The 24,342-nt window shown below is 36.5% G+C and overlaps 1 long non-coding RNA gene across 1 annotated transcript in view; it reads left to right on the top strand.

Moving 5' to 3' along the window:
* LOC138712680 (uncharacterized) overlaps positions 1–24,342 on the top strand; it is a 253,862-nt gene that overhangs the window by 71,859 nt on the left and 157,661 nt on the right. Inside the window, exon 2 of the long non-coding RNA XR_011335769.1 lies at positions 21,346–21,389. This is a non-coding gene — a long non-coding RNA (uncharacterized lncRNA). The remainder of the gene's footprint in view (positions 1–21,345; positions 21,390–24,342) is intronic.

The following is a 24,342-nucleotide window of genomic DNA, read 5'->3' as shown; positions in this document are numbered from 1 at the left end:
ATCATTTTTGTAGCATATTTTAATACCAGTATACTTATATTTTAAAATATAATTAATTAATTATAATACTTTTCTAATTATATTTTTGTAGCCAATCACAAGTAACTCATAACAAATTCTGTGCATTGTTGATTCATCGCTTGCCTGTTAGCAGTTAGTTGTTTGAAATCCTTCTTATGTGGTACACGCTAGTAGTTGTCCATGTCTCTCTTAAATAGTGCCCATTATAAATAACGGAAAACTGGCTTCGATCCGGATCTTTGAAAAGAAAGGAGCATGATGATACACTTCATTTAGGCAATGCTAATAGTTCAGAAGCTGTGTGTGAAGAAATATATTAATTATAGTGCCATTAAAGAAATATCTAGTCCTAGTGGTAGCTATTCAAAGAAAAAATACTTTCATAAATATGACAAGAGTTATTTGGAACTTGGATTTACTTGGTGTGGCAATGAGAGTGAACCAAAACCTCGGTGCGTCGTTTGTTACGAAGTGCTTTCAAACGAGTGTATGAAACCCGCGAAATTGAAACGGCACTTAGAGACGAAACACGCAAGTGATAAAAAAGTAAACCTGTCTAAACTTTCTTATATCGTCATCTGGAAAAACAAATAAAAAAATTATTGCAGAAACATGCCCGATTTTCAATAAGTAAAGATGAAATTTGGCACATTCTATTATTGGTGTACGACGTACATTAAGAAAGTCATCAATACATCAAAAGGTTCGGTCCTCTGTTATGAATTTGAATGGTTCCTGGCTGGGTTACAGGTTCGGCTCCAGATGTGCAGGGAAACGCCACATTCATAGTTTATAGTGCTTTAAATCCCTCTTTTGTTGCTGAGAGTAGAGTGGGAAATGGGTAGACGGGTAGGGTAAGAAATTTCATAAAATATTAGTACTGGGAGAAAAAGTGAAAGGCGATTGTCATGTGTCATTTCCAAACTCTGAGATTTTCAGCTATAGTGTGATACGCAATTCGTTTGAATTTTATTTCTTCTTCTGTCTTTTTTGAAGGACCACAAGGGTAGAACTCGAGGACCACAGGTGGTCCGCGGACCATAGTTTGAGAAACGCTGGTTTAGCCTATGAGGTCCTGTGTTAATACCACTCTCGTGGCGGTTCATGACAAAAATGTTTCATTAGATTTTGTCTCCACGTGGTCTAAATTTTCCTGACGTCACATACTGTATTTCAGCTGAAGCGCATCTATTATATACGATATCTCTACAAACACGTGGAACTATAGTTACTTATCTCGACTGCGGTTGTTAATCAGTGGATAGTCAGTAGGAGTGGCCTAAGGAGTCCGGAATGTCACTGACATTGCAAACTGATACCTACAGGCTGTGCATTGTTGAAGGGAATGTGACACTGTCGTCAAGGAAATGTGAGTCATTTAGAAAATTGTTACCTTGAATTATTTCGGCGAGAACACGTGGCCTACTGCATGACTTTCGGCCACTTTCTTCATGCTTTGTGAGTACAAAACCAGCTGGTCGTCACGCCACTCTCTTCTTGTCCATTCGGCGTCAGGAACAGTTATTGAGTTCATCTACAGGCATGGAGTGAGAGATTCAGTATTTGATTTTGTAACACAATCTGTATTTCAGTAACGATGACAACAAATAACATATGAAAAGAAAGAAAATTGCATGGAGGTATATCTTCTGTGAATATGATTGCCATTACGTAGGTCACCGCTTAATGATAAAAACAAATAATTTTAACTTTTAATGAATATCGTAAAAAGTGCGAGAAAATAAATGCAGCTTTCTCTGTTAAAGCCACTATTAATATCGTGAATGCAGTACACTCAAACTTCATTTGTTTTGCTCTAATGATATTATGTTACGGGTTGCTAAGCAACAAGATGAGCGAAGAGTATTACGAAAAAAAAAAAAAAAAAAAAAGATAGTGCTGAACGGAAAAAGAAATTAAAGGGGAAAATAGGTTTCTGTTATACACTGTGTATCTGACATCAATATTACATTTCTAACTCTATTCATTGAAAAAATATAATCCCCTGAAACCTTATCATGACTTTTGGGGGAGAGTATATATTATATATTTTACTTGAAGCAAGTAAAGCGATCGGTTTGGAAGTAAATCCCGAAAAGACAAAGTATATATGATTATGTCTCGTGACCAGAATATTGTACGAAATGGAAATATAAAAATTGGAGATTTATCCTTCGAAGAGGTGGAAAAATTCAAATATCTTGGAGCAACAGTAACAGATATAAATGACACTCGGGAGGAAATTAAACACAGAATAAATATGGGAAATGCCTGTTATTATTCGGCTGAGAAGCTTTTATCATCCAGTCTGCTGTCAAAAAATCTGAAAGTTAGAATTTATAAAACAGTTATATTACCGGTTGTCCTGTATGGTTGTGAAACTTGGACTCTCACTCTGAGAGAGGAACATAGGTTAAGGGTGTTTGAGAATAAGGTGCTTAGGAAAATATTTGGGGCTAAGCGGGATGAAGTTACAGGAGAATGGAGAAAGTTACACAACGCAGAACTGCACGCATTGTACTCTTCACCTGACATAATTAGGAACATAAAATCCAGACGTTTGAGATGGGCAGGGCATGTAGCACGTATGGGTGAATCCAGAAATGCATATAGAGTGTTAGTTGGGAGACCGGAGGGAAAAAGACCTTTAGGGAGGCCGAGACGTAGATGGGAGGATAATATTAAAATGGATTTGAGGGAGGTGGGATATGATGATAGAGACTGGATTAATCTTGCACAGGATAGGGACCGATGGCGGGCTTATGTGAGGGCGGCAATGAACCTTCGGGTTTCTTAAAAGCCATTTGTAAGTAAGTAAGTGAGTAGCTTAATATCAAAGACGGACATCTGTCGTTTCCATAGTTTTGATCTAGAGGCAATTTTTTAATTCACAGTGTCCTTTGTAATATTTAACACAATTTATTTTATAAATATAGTGTTAGAGTTTGCATATGGTTTCACTATAACTGGAAAGAGCATGAAAAATTGTATAAAAAACCACATCTGTCTAAATTTCGATTGAGGTCAGATGTCCGTCTTTGATATTAAGCTACTCAAGTATATATTATATATGTCTGAACATTAAAAGAGAATTAAAATGAAAGAACATCTGAACAATTAGAAGTGGAAGAGAGAAAAATCGGAAGGGTAATTAAGTGAATTAGATATTTCATGTGATTGAAATTTGTAGATTGGGAGTAGCATCAGGGGTACTATAACTGTAGGAGTATTATAGATATAAATATACGGATAGCGGCAATGAAAGAGAAATTTAGGAGTGAAATGAAAAGAGAGATAAGTACGTAAATAAATAGAGGAGAGAATAGTAGGGAAATAATTAGTGATGTGTTATAAAATTGAGAAAATGGAAATGTAGACAAATATTTCAGGAGAAAATAGCTGGAAAAAATGAGTAAGAGTGGGTAGATTTGAGAGAGAGATGCAAGGGATATATAGCGTTATAGATATAAATGTACGGAAAGAAACAATGAAAGAGAAATTTAGGAGTGGAGTGAAGAGAAAGATATAAGTACGTAGATAAATGGTGGACAGAATAGTAGGGAAATAATAAGGATGTAAATGTTGTAAAATAGACAAAATGGAAAATGTACACAATTTATTAATAATTTAGGAGAAAATGGCTGGAAAAGAATGATTAAGAATAGGTAGATTTGAGAAGAGAAAATAAATAAATAGATAGATAGATAGATAGATAGATAGATAGATAGATAGATAGATAGATAGATAGATAGATAGATAGATAGATAGATAGATAGGTAGGTAGGTAGGTAGGTAGGTAGGTAGGTAGGTAGGTAGGTAGGTAGGTAGGTAGGTAGGTAGGTAGGTAGGTAGGTAGGTAGGTAGGTAGGTAGGTAGGTAGGTAGGTAGGTAGGTAGGTAGGTAGGTAGATATTAATAGGAAAGCGAGAAATGGAAGGGATATAGTCTAGGTATGAGAGAGAATAGAAGAGGTTAGATAGTAATTCAGTTAAAACACAAGAATAAAAAGTGATCAGAAAATACTTGGCAAATGAATATATTAAATAAAAAGGTTGGTATATATTAAAGGGATGGTGGGTCGAAAAGCAGAAATGAAAAGGTATACCATAACTAGGAATTGTAAAGTTAGCTGACAAATAAATTTAATATCAAATATATCTGCATAGAAAGAAAGAAGCAAAATGCGTTACAATACGCAAGAAGGCAGTAAAGAAAATGGGAAGCGGAGATAAGAAGGAAACATGCAAAAGGTAAAAAACAAAAGATGGGAAACAGAAAATTGTGCTGTAAATGAAACAATAAAAATTAAGAAGCGAAAGCGATGGAAAGAAACATAGTAAAAAATTAATTAAATAGGAAGTAGAGAGCCACCGGTGTAGCTCAGTCGGCAGAGGCGCTTGCCTGCCGGTCCGGAGTTGCGCTAGGGCGTAGGTTCGATTCCAGCGTGGGCTGATTACCTGGTTCGGTTTTTTCCGAGATTTTCCTAACCGTAAGGCGAATGTGAGGTAATCTATGGCGAATTAACGGCGTCATCTCGCCAAATACCATATCGCTATAACCAATCCCTTCGACGCTAAATTTAGATTAGATTTAGATTTTATTTAATAATAACATATACATAAAAACGTTACATTAAAATACCCCGGAAGAGCAAAGCTCGTGTTCGGGGACAGTTCCGTTACATAGATATACATACTTTGTAGACAAAATACTTAAGAAAAAAGCTCACATAAAGATAATAATAAAGTAAGTAATAATAATACTAGTAATAACAGAGTGAAAAAAGAGACGATGTTGAGATTGGTGGATTAATATTATTAGTAGTATAATTAGTACAGGTCATGTTGATATAGTAACCGAGATAAGATAGAAAAATATACTTAGGATAGAAATAAACTTGTTTTACAATACATGGTACATTATACAAATACAGGGAAGTGTGTCACAATAGTACATTATGCAACGAGCCTATAATGAAGGTAATTAAGAAGCGAGTATGGATATTTATGAAACGACCTTGACCAATGTCCCGTATGTTGTGAGATGTTCGCAGACGCGAAAGTATTGATTTTTTCCGAGGAACAGATGTTCACATTGACCTTGCTAGGCCATAAGAACCTACAGAGATAACATTGAAATTAAATAATTAGACGTTGAAAAACGAGATGACAAATTGAATTTATTTGAATATTATTTACAATTAACGCTAATTATTATAGTAACAGAACATAACCTTCTGCGACAGTATTGGATTTCCAGCCTCCGTGACTTTTCGCTAATTCTCTTTCGATTGCATATCCGAGAATAATCGATACTTGCGGTTTTATAACGATAGAAAGCTGACCTGTCATTGGCTGAACAGTTGTAACCTGAGTCGTCATTGGCGAAAGATCTGACCTTTAATGAGTAGGTGTACTTTAATGACATGCATTAAAGGTCTGCTACCAGGTGTATAATTACTACATTTCGGCATGGTCGAGCATAAAAATTTTTATGCTCGACCATGCCGAAATGTAGTAATTATACACCTGGTAGCAGTCCTTTAATGCATGTCATTAAAGTACACCTATTCATTAAAGTTCAGGTTTTCGATTATTCTCGGATATGCAATCGAAAGACGAGGGAAACGTCACGGAGGCTGGAAATCCAATACTGTCGCAGAAGATTATGTTCTGTTACTATAACAATTAGCGTTAATTGTAAATAATATTCAAATAAATTCAATTTGTCGTCTCGTTTTTCAATACTAAATCAATTTCCAGGTTATACATTCTCTGCATTACATCAAGGTCAATGACATTATTGTTCCTCGGAAAAAAATCAATACTTTCGCGTCTGCGCACATCTCACAATTTCGAGCTATGAAGAAGGTCACTTCCGATCTTCTGTCAGATACAAATAAAATGAATATTTCTGAATAATTTAAAGTTAGAAATATGGTCGAGCATAAAAAGTCGTATGAAACTTGCCTATAATAGTAATTAAGACGCTCGTATGAAAATTTTCAATAACAAACATACTTGCGTCTTAATTACTATCATTATTGGCTCGTTGCATAATGTACTATTTAATTCTGGATCTGAAAATTTCATTGCTTAAAGTAGTCAATTCTCGATGAAATTTTATTATCGAATTATATGGACGTGGACCATAATTTGTACTGTGTAGTAAAGCAGCAAATGTGAAACGTTTAGGTTCAACTAATTGTAGTTGATACAGCGTCGTTAAATAACCAACTAAAAAAATTTGGAATGCTTGGGGCAAAGAAGGTAAGCACGAGTAAATAAAAAGCAAAGAAAAGTGGGAGAGCAGCGATAAAAATTTAATATAGCGAGAAAAAAACAAAGCAGTAAATAAAGAACAAAAGATAGACAAGAAAGTAAAGAAATTAGAGGCTCACAAAGATAACGAACTCGAAGTACATTGTGTTGAGTCTTTATTGTGACAAGAACATGTCGGATTTGCCGCTCTCAAGAAGCGATAGACGTCAGCACGTCCGGCAGGTTGTGTACCGAGCTAGTTGCGCTAAGGAAGGCCAGTACGACAATTACGCTGTTCATCGGTGTAACGCCATGTGACAGCTCTTAATTGCACAACAACGTCTTCATATTCTAACAGGCAGTTTGCAGTAGCGGGTAGTGGGTCCGGGTTCAAATCCTGGTTGCGACAAGTTACATGATTGAGGTTTTTCCTGGGTTTTCCCTCAACCCATCAAGAACAAATGCTGGGTAACTTTCGTCGCTGGACCCTGGACTCATATCACTGGCATTATCACCTTCATCTCAGTCAGACACTACATAACCAGAGCAGTTGATAAAGCGTCGTAAAATAAACCAATAAATAAAAACATTCATTCATTCATTGACTTCGTCATTTATTAACTCACTCACCCATTAACTCGCTCAGTCATCAACTCACTCACTCATTAACCGACTCACTCAGTCACTCATTAACTTACCTACTCAGTCACTCATTAACTCACTTACTCGTTAACTCATCCAGTCACTCATTACCTCACTCAGCCACTCATTAATTCACTCATTAACTCACTTAGCCACTCATTAACTCACTTATCCACTCATTAACTCACTCAGTTACTTATTAACTCACTTAGCCACTCATTAACTCACTTAGCTACTCATTAACTCACTCAGTCACTCATTAACTCACTTAGCCACTTATTAACTCATTCAGCCACCCATTAATTGATTCAGTCACTCATTAACTCATTCAGCCACCCATTAATTGATTCAGCCACTCATTAACTCACTTATCCACTCATTAACTCACTCAGTTACGTATTAACTCACTTAGCCACTCATTAACTCACTTAGCTACTCATTAACTCACTGTCACTCATTAACTCACTTAGTCACTCATTAACTCATTCAGTCACCCATTAATTGACTCAGCCACTCACTAACTCACTTAGCTACTCATTAACTCACTCAGTCACTCATTGACTCACTCAGTCACTCATTAACTCACTTAGTCACTCATTAACTCACTCAGCCGCTCATTAATTCAGGAACTCATTAACTCACTTAGCCACTCATTAAATCACTCAGTCACTCATTAACTCACACAGCCACTGATTAACTGACTTACCCACTCATTAACCCATTCAGTTACTTATTAACTCACTTAGCCACTTATTAACTCACTTAGCCACTCATTAACTCACTTAGCTACTCATTAACTCACTCAGTCACTCATTAACTCACTCAGCCACTCATTAAATCATTCAGCCACCCATTAATTGACTCAGCCACTCACTAACTCACTTAGCCACTCATTAACTCACTTAGCCACTCATTAACTCATTCATCCACCCATTAATTGATTCAGCCACTCACTAACTCACTTAGCCACTCATTAACTCACTGAGCCACTCATTAATTCACTCAGCCACTCATTAACTCACTTATTAACTAACTCACTCAGTCTCTTATTGACTCACCGCTCATGAAGTCACCCACTCATTAATTCATTCAATTATTCATTAACTCACTCTCAGTCACTCATTAACTCACTCAGCCACTCAAAAACTTACTCATTAACTCACTCACTCAATCACTTATTAACTCACACTCATTAACTCACTGATTAATTCACTTTCTCAGCCATTCATTAACTCATTCACCCACCCACTCATTAACTCAGTCTCTCATTAACTCGCTCACTTATTAACTCACTCAGTCACTTATTAATTCACACACATATTAACTCACTCACTGATTAACTCACTCGCTCAGCCACTCATTAACTCACTCACACATTAACTCATTCACTCACTCACCAACTTACTCATTCATTAACTCATTCATTCTTTCAATCGATCAGTCATTCATTCGATCATTACAGTCTATAAATGTAGGGTTTGTAAATTCATTGAGTCAGTGACAGGAACTCTGATCGTCGTTCACACCGCTCTGTTTTGCGTCATCGTATCGTTTCTGTCACATTGTGTTTTAACAAGCAGCTGCTGTAAATCATACCTGTCTGACTTGACACATTGCCCAACATGTGTTTAGCCACGGCTGTCTCTGAGTGACATGCAGTTTGTGTAGGCCTGTCCACTTCTGTCATCTCAGATCAGCCCGGAACAAAATTCAGGTAGGCCTACAAACAACATAAATAGAAATACATGCCACGTTTGTAGCGACTTGGTTTGCAGTACATCGATGTCGCCTTGACAACACGCGGAAACAAAAGAAATCACGGGGAAACAAAAGAAGGCAAAGCTTACTGTAAGTTTAAAAAAATAAAGAGAGATAAAGATACTTATGGAAATTGTTGTAGAATATAAATTATAGAGAATGAAAAAGTACAAATTCTGTTATTACCGAAAAAGACCAAGACGTTTGGAAGTAATTACTGCTGACTACAATTCTACAAAATAATGTAATTCCAAAAAATTGGAAAAGTGTGAATTTGTGTTATAAAGAGATGTAAAATACGAATATTCATAGGTTTAAAAAAGGTATATGACTCAGTTAAGAGAGAAGTTTTATACAATAATCTTATTGAATTTGGTATCCCAAGAAACTAGTTCGATTAATTAAAATGTGTATTAGTGAAACGTACAGCAGAGTCCGTATAGGTCAGTTTCTATCTGATGCTTTTCCAATTCACTGCAGGCTAAAGCAAGGAGATGCACTATCACCTTTACTTTTTAACTTTGCTCTAGATCATTAAGAAAGTCCAGAATGATAGAGAGGGTATGGAATTGAACGGGTTACATCAACTGCTTGTTTATGCGGGTAGTATGAATATGTTAGGAGAAAATTCACAAACGATTAGGGAAAGCACGGAAATAATACTTGAAGCAAGTAAACTCCGAAAGTAAATCACGAAAAGACAAAGTACGCCTATATGACTATGTCTCTTGACTAGAACATAGTACGAAATGGAAACATAGAAATTGTAAATTTATCGTTTGAAAAGATGGAAAATTTCAAATATCTCGCAGCAACAGGAACAAATATAAATGACACTCGGGATGAAATTAAACGCAGAATAAATATGGGAAATGCCTATTATTATTCGGTTGAGAAATTTCTGTCATCCAGTCTGCTCTCAAAAGATCTGAAAGTTAGAATTTATAAAACAGTTATATAATCGGTTGTTCTGTATGGTTGTGAAACTTGTACTCTCAATTTTGAGAGAGGAACAGAGATTAAGGGTGTTTGAGAATAAGGTGCTTAGGAAAATATTTGCGGCTAAGAGGGATAAAGTTACAGGAGAATGGAGAAAGTTACACAACACAGAACTGCACGCATTGTATTCTTCACCTGACATAATTAGGAATATTAAATGCAGACGTTTGAGATGGGCAGGGTATGTAGCACGTATGGGCGAATCCAGAAATGCATATAGAGTGTTAGTTGGCAGGCCAGAGGGAAAAAGACCTTTGGAAATGTCGAGACATAGATGGGAGGATAATATAAATATGTATTTGATGGAGGTGGGATATGATGGTAGAGACTGGATTAATCTTGCTCAGGATAGGGACCGATGGCGGGCTTATGTGAGGGCGGCAATGAACCTCCGGGTTCTCTAAAAGTTATTTGTAAGTGAGTAATCAGAGTGACCTTGTATGAACAGTTATAGAGGGGTTGCAAGGAAGGTAACGTGTGTTCGAATATGGTAGCAGTAGTGGCTGTCTTTGTAGGATGTTCCAATTCAAACTTTGTTATGCTTAAAGGAAAAGGAATTCATATTCCTTAACCAATGATAGTAAAGTAAAAATGAACAAGTGTGTTTTCATAAACTATAACTTTAATTCTTATAGTAATATACGTTACAAGAGCGGTATGTTGAAGTTTTCATGTTCGAGGAAAAGTTTGAAAAAAACGAAACGTAGAATTGAAAGAAAACATACCGCTCGTGTATCGTACATTATTTTGTGCGAAGATCGTTTATTACATACCTGAAAGAGGAATTTCTAATTAGTTGCAATGAAATCTCCATCTTGGTTTCTGTTCAATGACGGCAAATTTACAAAACAAAAATATCTATCTTCAATATTGTTGCTTTAAAATGTTTTCTGTGTTTACTATACTCCAACAGGCCGTGATATACGTCTATCTTTTTTTTTTCCCCCAGTCTATGATGAGTCTGGAATCTTGTTGATTTTTTCACGGCTTCCTTAATGTTACTTGCGTCACGAATGCAGTAACTTTAGTGGAGTTGTAGAGTTTACTTAATTTTTGCAAATATTTAAAAACAATAATTAACAGTGCAATTTAGGTGAAATTGCAGTGGTAAGTTTCCAATTTATAATTATTACTATATTGAACTCTCTAAAAATAATATGTTAAAAGCCTAAAGCAGTAAAATCAATATGTCACTTAAGCGGTAAGAAAAGGGAAATTGTTATGTGTGTTAGGTTGGGAATACTGAATGTGGAATTTTAGACTTTCCGCGGATTGTTTTTGTGCGAAAACCAAGCAAATACGCACGATCTCGCACAAATAAAATATTACATTTACACACCAATTCGATGACGTATAGGCCTAGATATCAGCAGCTTAGGTATTGATTCTACATGTGAAGATGAATGGAAAATTCCAAAATCATTTTAGCCTTTAAAGACGGGTTTCAGTTCAAATTAAAAAAAAAAAACACTTCCTTGTGTTCTTTCAAAATAATGAACTAAGTAACTTAATAATGTGGTTCAGTAGGTCTATCCTATACCCGATCACCTCTAAAATATTACCTAACACCCTGTATATTGTAGGGAAGAGAATGCATAAAAGCCTGGAGTATTTTAAAAGAGGATTTTTCTGTAATATTTCGTTTCACGCAGTAATTCTCTGTTTTAAACGAAGATCTGCTCCGCCCGCGGCATTGCATGCATTCAAGGTCGTTGTAATTACTCTAAACTATGACAAAAATAGCAAAGATAAGCGTACTAATCTTATATAATTATATTAGCAGAAAAATGCGAAAAAAATGACAGTCTGTTAAATACTATAGATAACCTGCTAATACATATTTAAACCCGTAGTTGGCTTGTCTTATCAGTTGGAAGTGTTTAGCTATGCAAACTGCTACAAACCAACATAAATCTTATTCCGTGCTCGTTTTATCGTATTCAAACTCAGCAACGGTTTGTATTTTTGGAAAGAAAAATTCTAGTCGACGCGATTGCAATGCCTATCAGGATGTGAACTCTGCTAGATCTGTAGGCTTCTTTAGTGTCTTTCCCAACCGCCTGTTGAGATATCTTCCACATTTCGAACTGCATTCGCATTTCATCACAATGATTATACAGTGTGATCCGATTGGGAGGACATAAAATAAAATGCTTATAAAATTTATAAAGGGAGTGCTGTAGAATTCATTTCAGTTCCAATGTGATACTGAAGCACAGGAGGTTTATATCATTGTTACCGCGTAAGAAACAAAAGAACGTATTGTAGGGCCGCGTTTAATAGAGAGCTGGACTCCATAGTCCTGATTATGATGTAATCGCGGTAAGCGAGATGTATTCACAACAATCTACAGGGTTGGAGCTGAGACGATAGGCCTATGTTATTGGCACGAAAATCGAAAAATCGAAAGAGAATTGGGAGGACAAATTTAAAAGGTACGCAAAACGCGTCCTTTTAAGGGGTTGGGGGCTGTACAAAACTAAATATGTAAGCTCCAAGCCTGTTGGCCACTAGTCTCACTCCGGGTTACGCTGCTCCACTGAAGAAGCTCTAGAAAATTTTGAAGGGGAATGCCGAAAATGGACGTAACCTCTTAGGTACAACATACGCGAGAGGGACGGAGATTTGATCAAGTGATCACAGGACGGGGCGAGGAGGAGATGACTGGTGTTTGCCGTTAGGATGGCAAGACGCTGTCATCTGTTGTTCGATGACAAAGCATGTGAAGGCCGTCGGAAGAAGCGCCGTGAAATCTAAATCTGCAATTTGAGAGGTCTCCGTCCTTTCAAATTGCGACTAATTGAGTGACCTCGTATATTTAATAGACAATTTATAGGTTCTGAACTAGGGCATACGTCGTTTACAAGAAAGGGGAATATATATGGGGAAGGGCATATAGGTCCGTGGCCCATTTCTTATAGGGCTCATCCCGACATTTGTCTTACGCCTTAGGAAAACCACGGAATACCTTAGGCAGGATGAGTTGTCTCATATATAAGAGACTAGCCAATTTGGCTATTATGTAGGAGGTGATTGTTGTCATGAGCCTTGTTGAATCGTCTCAATTTAGAGACCAGCCATTTGGCTTTATGGTGACTCAATTACGAAGAGAGGGGAGGGATGTAATTATTAATTAATTTAGAGTAATTAGGGAGATTCATGGGGATATGAGTGCAGGTCCGTGGCCCATTTCTTTTAGGGCTCATCCCGACATTTGTCTTAGCGCCTTAGGAAAACCACGGAAAACCTTAGGCAGGATGAGTTGTTGGCACCAACCTACGCGAAGTTTTAAATTGCCGGCCAGCAGGGTAGAGGAGTGGGGGTTGTTAGGGTTACTGTTCTCAAGCTCAGAGCAGCAGGCATATGCGTTTCATCTCTTTCCAAAAACATTCGTCTTATCTTAGTATCACCACTTTCCTACTTAAGAGTCCGAAGGTACGTAATGAAATTACGCCCGCTATTCCATCTTTATAATCTATTCTTATTCTCCGTCCGAATCAGACCATATTTCTAACTTTAAATTATTCAGAAATCTTCATTTTATTTGTATCTGACTGAAGATCGGAAGTGACCTTGTTCATAGCTTGAAATTGTGAGATGTGCGCAGACGCGAAAGTATTGATTTTTTCCGAGGAACAATAATGCCATTGACCTTGATGTAATGCAGAGAATGTATAACCTGGAAATTGGTTTAGAATTGACAAACGAGATGACAAATTGAATTTATTTGAATATTATTTACAATTAACGCTAATTATTATAGTAACAGAACATAACCTTCTGCGACAGTATTGGATTTCCAGTCTGCGTGACTTTTCCCTCGTCTTTCGATTGTATATCCGAGAATAATCGAAAACCTGAACTTTAATGCATAGGTGTACTTTAATGACATGCATTAAAGGACTGCTACCAGGTGTATAATTACTACATTTCGGCATGGTCGAGCATAAAAATTTATATGAGAGACTTCCCTGTATATATATTATGTACCATGTATTGTAAAACAAGTTTATTTCTATCCGAAGTGTATTTTTCTATTTTATCTTGGTTACTATATCAACATGACCTGCACTAATTATACTACTAATAATAATTTAATATTAATCCATCAATCTCAACATCGTCTCTCTTTTCACTCAGTTATTACTAGTATTATTATTTACTAATTTTATTATCATCTTTATGGGAGCTTTTTTCTTAAGTATTTTGTCTACAAAGTATGTATATCTATGTAACTGATCTGTGCTGGAATCAGATGTCCCTAAGTTTATGGAAATGTTCTAAAAAATACTGTCCATCACGTGCTCACTTTCAGTGTAATTGTTCTCTACTTTCTTCACATTATCATACACTGACATCCATTCTCGGAAGAAGCGATTGCAGAGTCAGCCTCTGCTTATGCGTAGCGTAGAAATTATAGATGAGTCTTCTTATGACTTCCTCATCAAAACTGTCTACAGCTGCAACAATCTTCTTCTTCGGCTGTGATTTCTACGGACTGGAGAAAGAATCTGCTGTTCCTGACTCAATATTTTACTCTTCTTTCCTGATTCTTGCAAAGGTTCGCTTTGAAATACCAGTGGCAGCCAGTACTCTTGCACACACGCTTTTCAATGGAATTGGTATTCCGTTTACAGCCTCTTCTGACATGAATTTCCATACATTGTATCCTATTTCATGTCCTTGACTATGAACTACTCTATGATTTCACACCTTAGACAATGCCATAATGAGGGCGCTCAGAAGGACAATGTTTTCAGTATTAGCAATAGCGGTAGTAGCAGAACGATCTAAACACTCGGAATGCTAGTAACCAACTGACCCAACACCCCTCCAGTTGAGTGTGAGGGCGAGTCCAAGCAAACGAACTAAAATGCGTCCCTCGCGCCGGTGCCATAACTTATCGTCCGGGCTCTACTAGCGTACAAAAAACATTTACTCTACATGTGCAGCACAAGTATATTAGAATTCCGATAAGGATAACAAGACTACGCTCTATGGATGTAGTGGCAAGTCTTTATTTTTGATCATAAGTTCATTGCCAAGTGTTTTCTATTGCACAGATCCTTACGACGTTATTGACCTTTAAGCAATGTAAAATACAAATGTAGACGTAGACTATCCAAGTTGAATATTGTGTGAATTAGCACTTAAATACCATTTTTTACATTCTCGAATAGTAATATACGTTACAAGAGCGGTATGTTGACGTTTTCATGTTCGAAGAAAAGATTGAAAAAGCGAAACGTAGTTGAGCTTTTTTAATTTCCGAGAACATGAAAACAAACATACCGCTCGTGTATCGTACATTATTCTGTGCGAAGATCGTTTATTACATACCTGAAAGACGAATGTCTAATTATTTGCAATGAAATCTCCATTTTGGCTTCTGTTTAATGACGGCAACTTCGGAAAACCAAAATATCTTTCTTCAACATTGTTGCTATAAAATGTTTTCTGTGTTTACTATACTCCAGCAGACCGTGATATACGTCTGTCTTTTTTTCCCCCCAGTCTATAAATGCGAACTTAAAACAAACGGTAAGGTTATGTAATGATTTATTTTTCATTTTAATATTTTAACAATATTATTTATATAACATATTGCAGTAATAACATCGGCATCTGGAATCTTGTTGATTTTTTCACGGCTTCCTTAATGTTACTTGTATCAGGAATGCAATAAGTTTCGTGGAGTAGTAGACTTTACTTAATTTTTGCAAATATTTAAAAACAATAATTAACATTGCAATTTAGGTGAAATTGCAGTGGTAAGTTTCCAATTTATAATTATTACTATGTTAAACGTCTCTAAAAATAATATGTTAAAAGCCTAAAGCAGTAAAATGAATGTCGCGCTTAAGCGGTAAGAAGAGGGAAATTGTTATGTGTGTTACGTTGGGAATACTGAATGTGGTATTTCACACTTACCGCTTATTGGTTCTGTGCGGAAAACAAGCAAATACGCACGATCTCGCACAAAATTATATATATATATATATATATATATATATATATATATATATATATATATAGCTTAAGGCCGGGTATTTCAATGCAAACCCAACAATCTCGAATCTTCACTAGCCTCTTCCTCTTAGCCTCCGCATATGATCCATGTATCTTAATGTCGTCCATCATCTGATATCTTCTTCTGCCCCGAACTTTTCTTCCGTTTACTATTGCTTCCAGTGGATCCTTTAGTAGTTTCTTCTTAGTGAGTGACACAGCCAATTCCTTTTCCTCTTCCTGATCAGTTTCAGCATTATTCTTTCTTCACCCACTCTTCCCAACACAGCTTCATTTATTATTCTGTCTGTCCACTTCACACGCTCTATTCTTCTCCATATCCACATTTCAAATGCTTCTAGTGTCTTCTCTTCACTTCGTCGTAATGTCCATGTGTCTGCCCCATACAATGCCACACTCCACACAAAGTACTTCACTAGTCTCTTCCTTAGTTATTTTTCCAGGGGTCCGCAGAAGATAGTCATTATTCTATTAAAAGCTTATTTTTGCCATTGCTATCCTCCTCTTGACTTCCTGACAACAGCTCATATTTCTGCTTATATCACACCCCAACTACAGGGGCATCATTTTATTTTTACTAACGTTTTTAATATTAACTTGCCTATACCTTTGGATCAACGCCGTTTCCTTCCCCCTTCCACGACTGGAGTTCGATGATACTGGCGTAATATACAAACAAATCACTTCACTAGGTACAGGTGGGAAGAAAATTAGTTCATCCATTTACGAAAACTAGGAAATATTGCGCTTTTGAGTTTAATCATTTTCATTAGGTTTTTGTTTAATCAAAATACAGTACAGTATTAACAGTGAGTGTTTTTACTCACGAACTGAGCTGTCCATGTGGACGTATTCATTATGCAGTGTATATTATACTGTCTACAGCACATTAGCGTACAATATGGAGAATGAAGTTAAATTGAAAAATAATCATAATATGGATATTTAAACACATTTGTTTTAAATGGTGGCCGTTCATTTCGATACAGGCTTCAGTTCTAATGTGCATATTATCGCACTATAGACTATTGTACCTAATTCCAATTACCAGTTTCGTCCTTCGTACTAGTAACTCATGTTGAAATAATTCTGTACCTACTCTATAAAAGAGTACCTCACGTACTGTAAATTCAATCTTCACTTCTGCCCGATCCGAAAAGATAAAATTACTCAGACATACTATCTACTGTCCGTCCAAGTGGTTATTTCGTAGGGTCGTAGAAAGGAGGGAAATCACGTGACATTTAATTACTTAACGAGGCCCTTTTATTTAAGTTATTTTAAACAGTTGCATAATATTACGTAGACGTCCAGTTCCTAACAGAAATTAATGTTCTCAGAAAAGAGCTAAGACAGCCCAGCCACTAGCTGGCGAATAAAAGCTGGTGGGGGAAACCGGGATGCGACGTAGGCAAACGGACGACAGTACCTGTGCGAAAATGATTCAATATTGAAAGCTCTTTCGTCACTGTAAAACGCGAACATATTTTTGGAACGTACTGTTTACTATGACCGTAAGGCTACTATGACTGTATATGCGGTGTGGAGGACGGTTGAACTTCATTAGTAGAGGGGGTGGGAGTGAAGTACATTCAAAAACTAAGGTACAATAAAAATTGAAGTAAAAATAAAATGATGTCCTTGTATATTTATATACAACAGTCTAACTTTATATAAATGTTATTACGCTCACATAAAACATAAAACAATGCGCTTTTCACTCCAAAGGCATAGCTAAGACAGAGTTATCACTAGCACTAGCACTTTCATTCCACTACTACCACCGCCATGAGCACTACCACTTTCATGATCTCGACTTACTCGAATTATTTCGTCCACAGTAGACTCGCACTGTTACAGAGGCAGGTGGCAAGTTTGGAGTTACTCGCTCCCTCAACCATTTCTCGAAGCTGGTGCAGTTCATTTCTTGGTGGTAGTCACCTGTAGTTGAGCCATCTTTATAAATGAGAAGACCAGCATCAAGAAATTTAGTTTCGAATCCTATATCTACTATTATAAGCTTTCTAGACTTATTTCCTTCTAACATCTTTTCTTTTCTGCCACCATTTTCGGAAAATCAAATCGGTATCTATCGAAGGCTCATAGAGATAACTTGTCTTTGTTCTGCTCTAAAGCGTTTAACTTTTGTGATGTTCCTGAAACGCCAATTAAAAATGTTCGGTCGTTCTCGAATGAGTCTTCGATCCTGTAATATCTAGGGAGCGGATTTTTATGTGCTAAAAAATTTAAATGTATTTATTTTTATGTGCTAAAAAGTACGAAAATATTTGTTAAAAATAAAAAAATATATATTTTTAAATATGACAAAAATACCTTACTTAGCTTGGAAAAAAAAAAAAAGTTACTAGGTGCTCACCAACCACACTTGAGTGCTAGTAGTTGGCCGAGAATTGCAGTGAACAACAAAGGTCATCTCCAAATTCTCCATCACAAATGCATGTCGATTATCTCTGAACAACAACTTATACTGTGAAAACGATCTTTCCACATCACAGGACGTCAGACGTGCATATTAAAGAGAGGAATTTCACAAACACATACACCGTCAATTTCAACTACAGGCACATCCTCCAATACTTGAGCAACTTTACACATTTTTTTTATATCCACTGTTCTTCCCAAACACATTCTGGAATTTGTCCCTTAGTACTTGTACTTCTGAACCTGGTAGTGAGTCTAGTTTAATTCTCACGGCACGCACCTCCCTGTTTCAGACAACAGGTTTTTGGATGTTTCTAGTTTTTTTTCATGGTGTCACACAAAAAGCTTAGATTTGCTAATAGGAAAGCCAAATCTTTTTTAAACAACCATCTTTCAGTATATCTTGAAGGATATCGATTGACGAAGCCCGATAACAGGGAATCACAACAAGATATATTGCCTTACTCGATAGACATGAGCGAGAGGCGAGAGATTTGTTTAAATTAAGTAATGTTCATACCCGACCTCTTATCTGTTTTGTTTCACAAACAAAGCGTTGAATGAAATCTTCTTCAGCAACAATAAACATTCCTAGTTATGTGTTACAAGATCGCTTCTCTTTGTCCATGTTAATTTATTCTCTAATATAACACTGATATGCTGCCTAGCAGTTCTCAGAACTTGAGGCGACACTATTACAAAAATGGATCACACAGCGCTTAGAAACACGAAGCAACCAAGAATTCTTAAAAAGATAACGTACTTCTGAGTTACATAATTGATTTAGTTTTAAAATGTTTAAAAGTTCTTGTAAAAAATTATTTAAGTAAAAAAACTCCAAGATTTATGTGTTTATAATAGATTTCCTGAAAATATGTATTTACATAATTTTTTTGTGAAAATAGACTATGTGTTTTTATGTGAAATAAAATTCGGGTTTTGAACTTGAAACTTCATGTTCGGAATTTTTAACTTTGTTAATTGTGTTTTATCACACGCAAAAATAATATTTAATTACATAGGAATCCGCTCCTTGTATATGTATGTATGTATGTATGTATGTATGTATGTATGTATGTATGTATGTATGTATGTATTTATTCACACTGCAATGGGTATATACCCGGTGGCAGTGGTAACTAATTACACTCAATAATGACAATAATAAACTTATTAATTAAAAAAATACAGTTAATAATACCAATAATTAATATAATAATAATAATAATAATAATAATAATAATAATAATAATAATAATAATAATAATAATAGGGAATATGCTAAATTAAATTAAGCACGATCACTTAAAATAACATTTAAAATAAATCTAATTTGTATCTTAAATCTAAGTTCGAACTAAAACCCACGAGTATGATATGTTCATATCTGCACAAGTACCTTTCCACATTACACTCATTTCGCTGTCAACTCACTCACTGCACTGGAACTACGACACATTTCACTGATTCTATCCTGATTTCACTAACACTTCAAAAACATTTCACTGTTCAAATATTTTGCACTGCCACTATAAACTATAAAGCTTCCCTGACAAGAACACGTTTCACTTACACAACACACTTCACTGACACAACACACTTCACTGACAACACACTTCACTGACACAACATAATTCTTCACTGATACAACACTTCAATAACAACATATCATTTACACCCTTTAAATACTGTGTATAATTACCGTCTATTAGTAAAGTACTTAAGCCTATTTTTAAATACGTTTTTGGTTGTTGGTAAAGCCTTTAGTAAGTCTGCAGGTAAAGCATTCCAGTCCCTGATAGTACGATTGAGAAAAGAAAACTTTCCAGTATCCGTCCTCTGTCTTTTTTCCCTCAGTTTATATGAGTGGTCGTTCCTTGAAGAGTAATTTGGCGGTTGCAACCTATTTTTTATTTCTCTCCAGGCAGGCTCACCTCTGTATGTTTTGAACAGTGCGCATAATCGAATTCACGTTCTCCTGTCCGTGAGTGTGTCCCATTTTAATGGTGAATTTTTCCGACAACACTTGAGAGCCAGTTTTTTAATCTTTTCCAGTGTCATAATATGTTCTAATCTGTAAGGATCCCAACATGCAGCACCATATTCCATTACTGGACGTATTAGTGATTTATATGCAATCTCTTTGGATTTGTCAGAGCCTTTTCTTAGTACCCTCATCACAAAGTGTAACGCTCTCCATGCTTTTCCCGCTGTGTCAGTAACGTGTTCCCCCCAGCCGAGATCGCTGCTAAATGTTATTCCGAGGTATTTACATTTGTTAACTTCCGGAATGGTTTCACCCCCTAGCGTATACGATGCGATTATTTTATTTCTTTTCCTTGTAAATCTGATGGCTTTGCTCTTTAGAGAATTTATTTTCATTAGTAATATCTTCCAAAGAAACCTCATGCTGTTTAGCATAATATTAAAAAAAAAACATTAAACATTTTGTTATTTCTCTTCCTTCTAAACGCAAACTGTGACGTTGCACAGAGGTAGAGATTTAATAAAAGATCTGTACAGACTATGGAGCGGTAATGTTTTTGAACGGATGATACATAACGTTATCTCAGGTCGGCATATCGCACGCATAGGTCGCGAGGTTAGCTTCCCCTAGCCCCACTTCTCCGCTTTCGGAAGTAGCTACTAAACACTCAGCAACGACCGAATAAACAAGATGCTTCTTGAATAGATGGGTATTTTCTGACGAAGCAACCTTCCATGTCAGTGGCGAGTGAATACCCATAATGCAGTCGCAGGGGGACGTGAAAAAGACAAGAAATAAAAACTTGAAAATAGTGCTAAATTTCTACGTTTTTTTTTTCAATTCTATGACATTTTCAAAATTGGGTCGTACTATATTATTAACTTGTATTAATTTATTTTTATTTTTCCGTGTGGAACATCTGAAAACTTAGGGTGATATTAATTTCATATCGAACTAGAAGATATTACTAAAGACTAGAATTGAAACCTTGAAAAGAACGCTAAATTTGTACGTTTTTAAAATTCTAGAACATTTTCAAAATTGGGTCGTATTATGTTATTATACTGATTTATTTTTATTTTTCTGTGTAAAACATCTGAAAACTTCGGATCGAACCAGATTCAAGCTAATACATTACTCTGTCTATTGTAAGTCATAGTGGAAATATGTGTGTGCTATTTGATGGAACTGGTTGCTGTAATTTCAGGGCGCGTCGGCTGTCCATGCTGCAGGTCCTGAGAACGCCGCCAGGTAGGTGCAGATCAAATAGAATGTCGACAGTTATTGTGTAGTGTGCCTGCCCATTTTCATGGCAAAACATGGCGTCGCCTATATCTGTCAGTCCTCATAAAGTCCAAATTTGGATCCCTTCAACCTCTGGCTTTTCGTAGAGCTAAAATATCCGTTAAAAGGGAAGGAATTGTAGGTGATAGACGAGATGAAGAAGGTAGCAACGAGAAAGCTGAAGTCGATCCAGAAAAAGTACTTGGAAAGCTATTTTTAAGAGTGGAAGGAACATGCAGTGGGGCAAAATATGCTTCTAACAAGCAAACATTCTTATGAGGATAGATAAAAAATTGTTTTTTACTTCCGCCATGTTAATAATGTCAAAACAAGTGCTTATACATACTAGGTTCAAAAAGTTCCCGGAATTTGCTAGTATCATAGAAACAACGTACCTTAAACACTATTCTACAGCATTCCCTTCAAAATAGTTGCCTTCCGCAACAACACACTTTTGCCAACGCGTGTAGAGTTCCTGGAAGCAGGCCTGGAAGCCATTTTGTGAAACCCGTCTTAGTGCTCTCGTCGCGTTTGCGATAACCTCTTCAGCATTGAATCTCCGTCCTTTCAGATGACTTTTCAGACGGGGAAACAGAAAGTAATCAGGTGGTGAGAGATCAGGAGAGTATGGTGGGTGATCCAAAGCAGTTATGTTGTGCCTGGCAAGAAAATTCTTTACAATAATTGCGCGATGAGCAGGTGCATTGTCATGCATAAGGAACCAGTTGTTTTCTACCCACTTTTCTGGACGTTTCCTTCTCACTGCGTCCCAGAGGCGACGGAGGGTTTCTACGTACAATTCTTTCGTTACAGTACGACCTTCTGGAATGAACTGATGGTGCATGAGACCCTGAGAGTCGAAGAAAACTTCCAAAATAACTTTGCTTTAAGTGTGCTTAAATGCGACAGGCTCATGTCAGTAGATTTACTGGCATGTGAAAGAACTCCTGCGGGACAAAATTCCGGCACATCCGGCGATGCTGATATAACCTCTGCAGTTGCGAGCGTCGTTAAATAAAACATAACATTTAAAATAACTTTGCCTTTGGAAGTGTCCCTAGGAAATTTTTGCTTCCGAGGAGATGTTTTCGATTTCCACTCAGATGACTGTCGTTTAGGGACTGGGTCGTACAAGTATCACCAGTTTCATTTTGTTTAAGAAATCACCATCTTCATCAGCCATACTGATCATGTCCCCAGCAAAACACAGAACTTGATGTTTGTACTTTGCTCTGTGGACATAATTACAAAATGCGACGAACAAACAAAACACTATGATAAACAATTGCCTACAACTCAAAACCAATAATTGCCATTATCAACAAACTTTAAGGAAATGACATCATGAATGTTACCAACAAAACAAATGTATAATATCCCTTGTTATATATTAATACGAAAAATGGTAGTAAAATTCCGGGAACTTTTTGAACCTAGTAGTACAAATTTTGGCCACTCGAGCGCAATTACGTAAAAATAAGTTTCCCTGGGTCCGTTTACAGAAAGAAAACACAATTCCATTGATGACACGATCGCCGAACATCTGTGTAATCAATTCTTTTGCAGGGATAAGGATTTGGGGTGGAGCGCCATCTTGCATGAAGATTATGTTTTCCATATCGTGATTCCTCAGTCTAGGGATGACGAAGTTCTGTAACATGCTGTAGTAGCGCTCCCCCTTTACTGTAACGGTCTGTCTTATTCCATTATTGTCTACACCTGTGGAGTAACGGTTAGCGCGTCTGGCCGGGAAACCAGGTGGCCCGGGTTCGACTCCCGGTCGGGACAAGTTACCTGGTTGAGGTTTTTTCCGGGGTTTTCCCTCAACTCAATATGAGCAAATGCGGGTAACTTTCGGTGCTGGACCCCGGACTCATTTCACCGGCATTATCACCTTCATCTCATTCAGACGCTAAATAACCTAAAATGTTGATAAAGCGTCGTAAAATAACCTACTAAAAAAATTAATGTTGGAGTTAACACGCGTAATTGAGATTCGTTTTCCGACCAAAGTCATTAGTAGGCACTTTCCAACAATGTGGCCTCCGCGATCTCTAGGTTTCAATCCGGCAGATTTTTCCTTGTGGGTTACCTTAAAGAACGACTTTTCCTGACACATCCAACAACCCTACTGCAACTGAAAGGTGCCATCTCGCAAGAAATTGTCAATATTCCGAGACATTATCTGCAAAATGCTGTGCATGGTGTCGCAGATAGAATGCTGTACGTTGAACAAGAGAACGGCGGACATCTTCCTAATGTTTTGTAAACCCCGTTGTTTGCCCAACACTGTGATGTTTTTGTTTTTTCCCTATCAGAAATATTATAATATTTATAGCTGTTTAATGTTTGAACTGACTTTTGAAATATTCTATCTTATCATTATTACTATCAGTATTAACGTTATAATAATAATAATAATAATAATAATAATAATAATTATTATTATTATTATTATTATTATTATTATTACTTATTATTATTAGGCCTATTATTTTTACTTGATTATTTAACGACACTGAATCAACTACGAGGTTGTTTAGTGTCGATATGATTGATGATAGCGAGATGGTATTTGGCGAAATGAGGTCAAGAATACGCCATAGATTACCTGATATTTGCCTTACGGTTGGAGAAAACCTCGGAAAAAACCCAACCAGGTAATCAGCCCAAGCAGGAATCGAACCCGCGCCCGAACGCAACTCCGGATCGGCAGACAGGCGCCTTAGTTGACAGAGCTACGCCGGTGGCTTATTATTATTACTATTAGTGATATTATTATTATTATTATTATTATTATTATTATTATTATTATTATTATTATTATTATTATTATTATTAGTGATATTACTATTTAACTATTTAACCAACAGACGATCTTGTGTTCGGTTGGGAAACTCTCTCTCTGATCCTTTCACTA

Source organism: Periplaneta americana, chromosome 2 (assembly GCF_040183065.1).
Source record: "Periplaneta americana isolate PAMFEO1 chromosome 2, P.americana_PAMFEO1_priV1, whole genome shotgun sequence".
NCBI lineage: Eukaryota > Metazoa > Arthropoda > Insecta > Blattodea > Blattidae > Periplaneta > Periplaneta americana.
The sequence above is the reverse complement of the archived record's forward strand: the minus strand, read 5'-3'. Positions and strand labels throughout refer to the sequence as shown.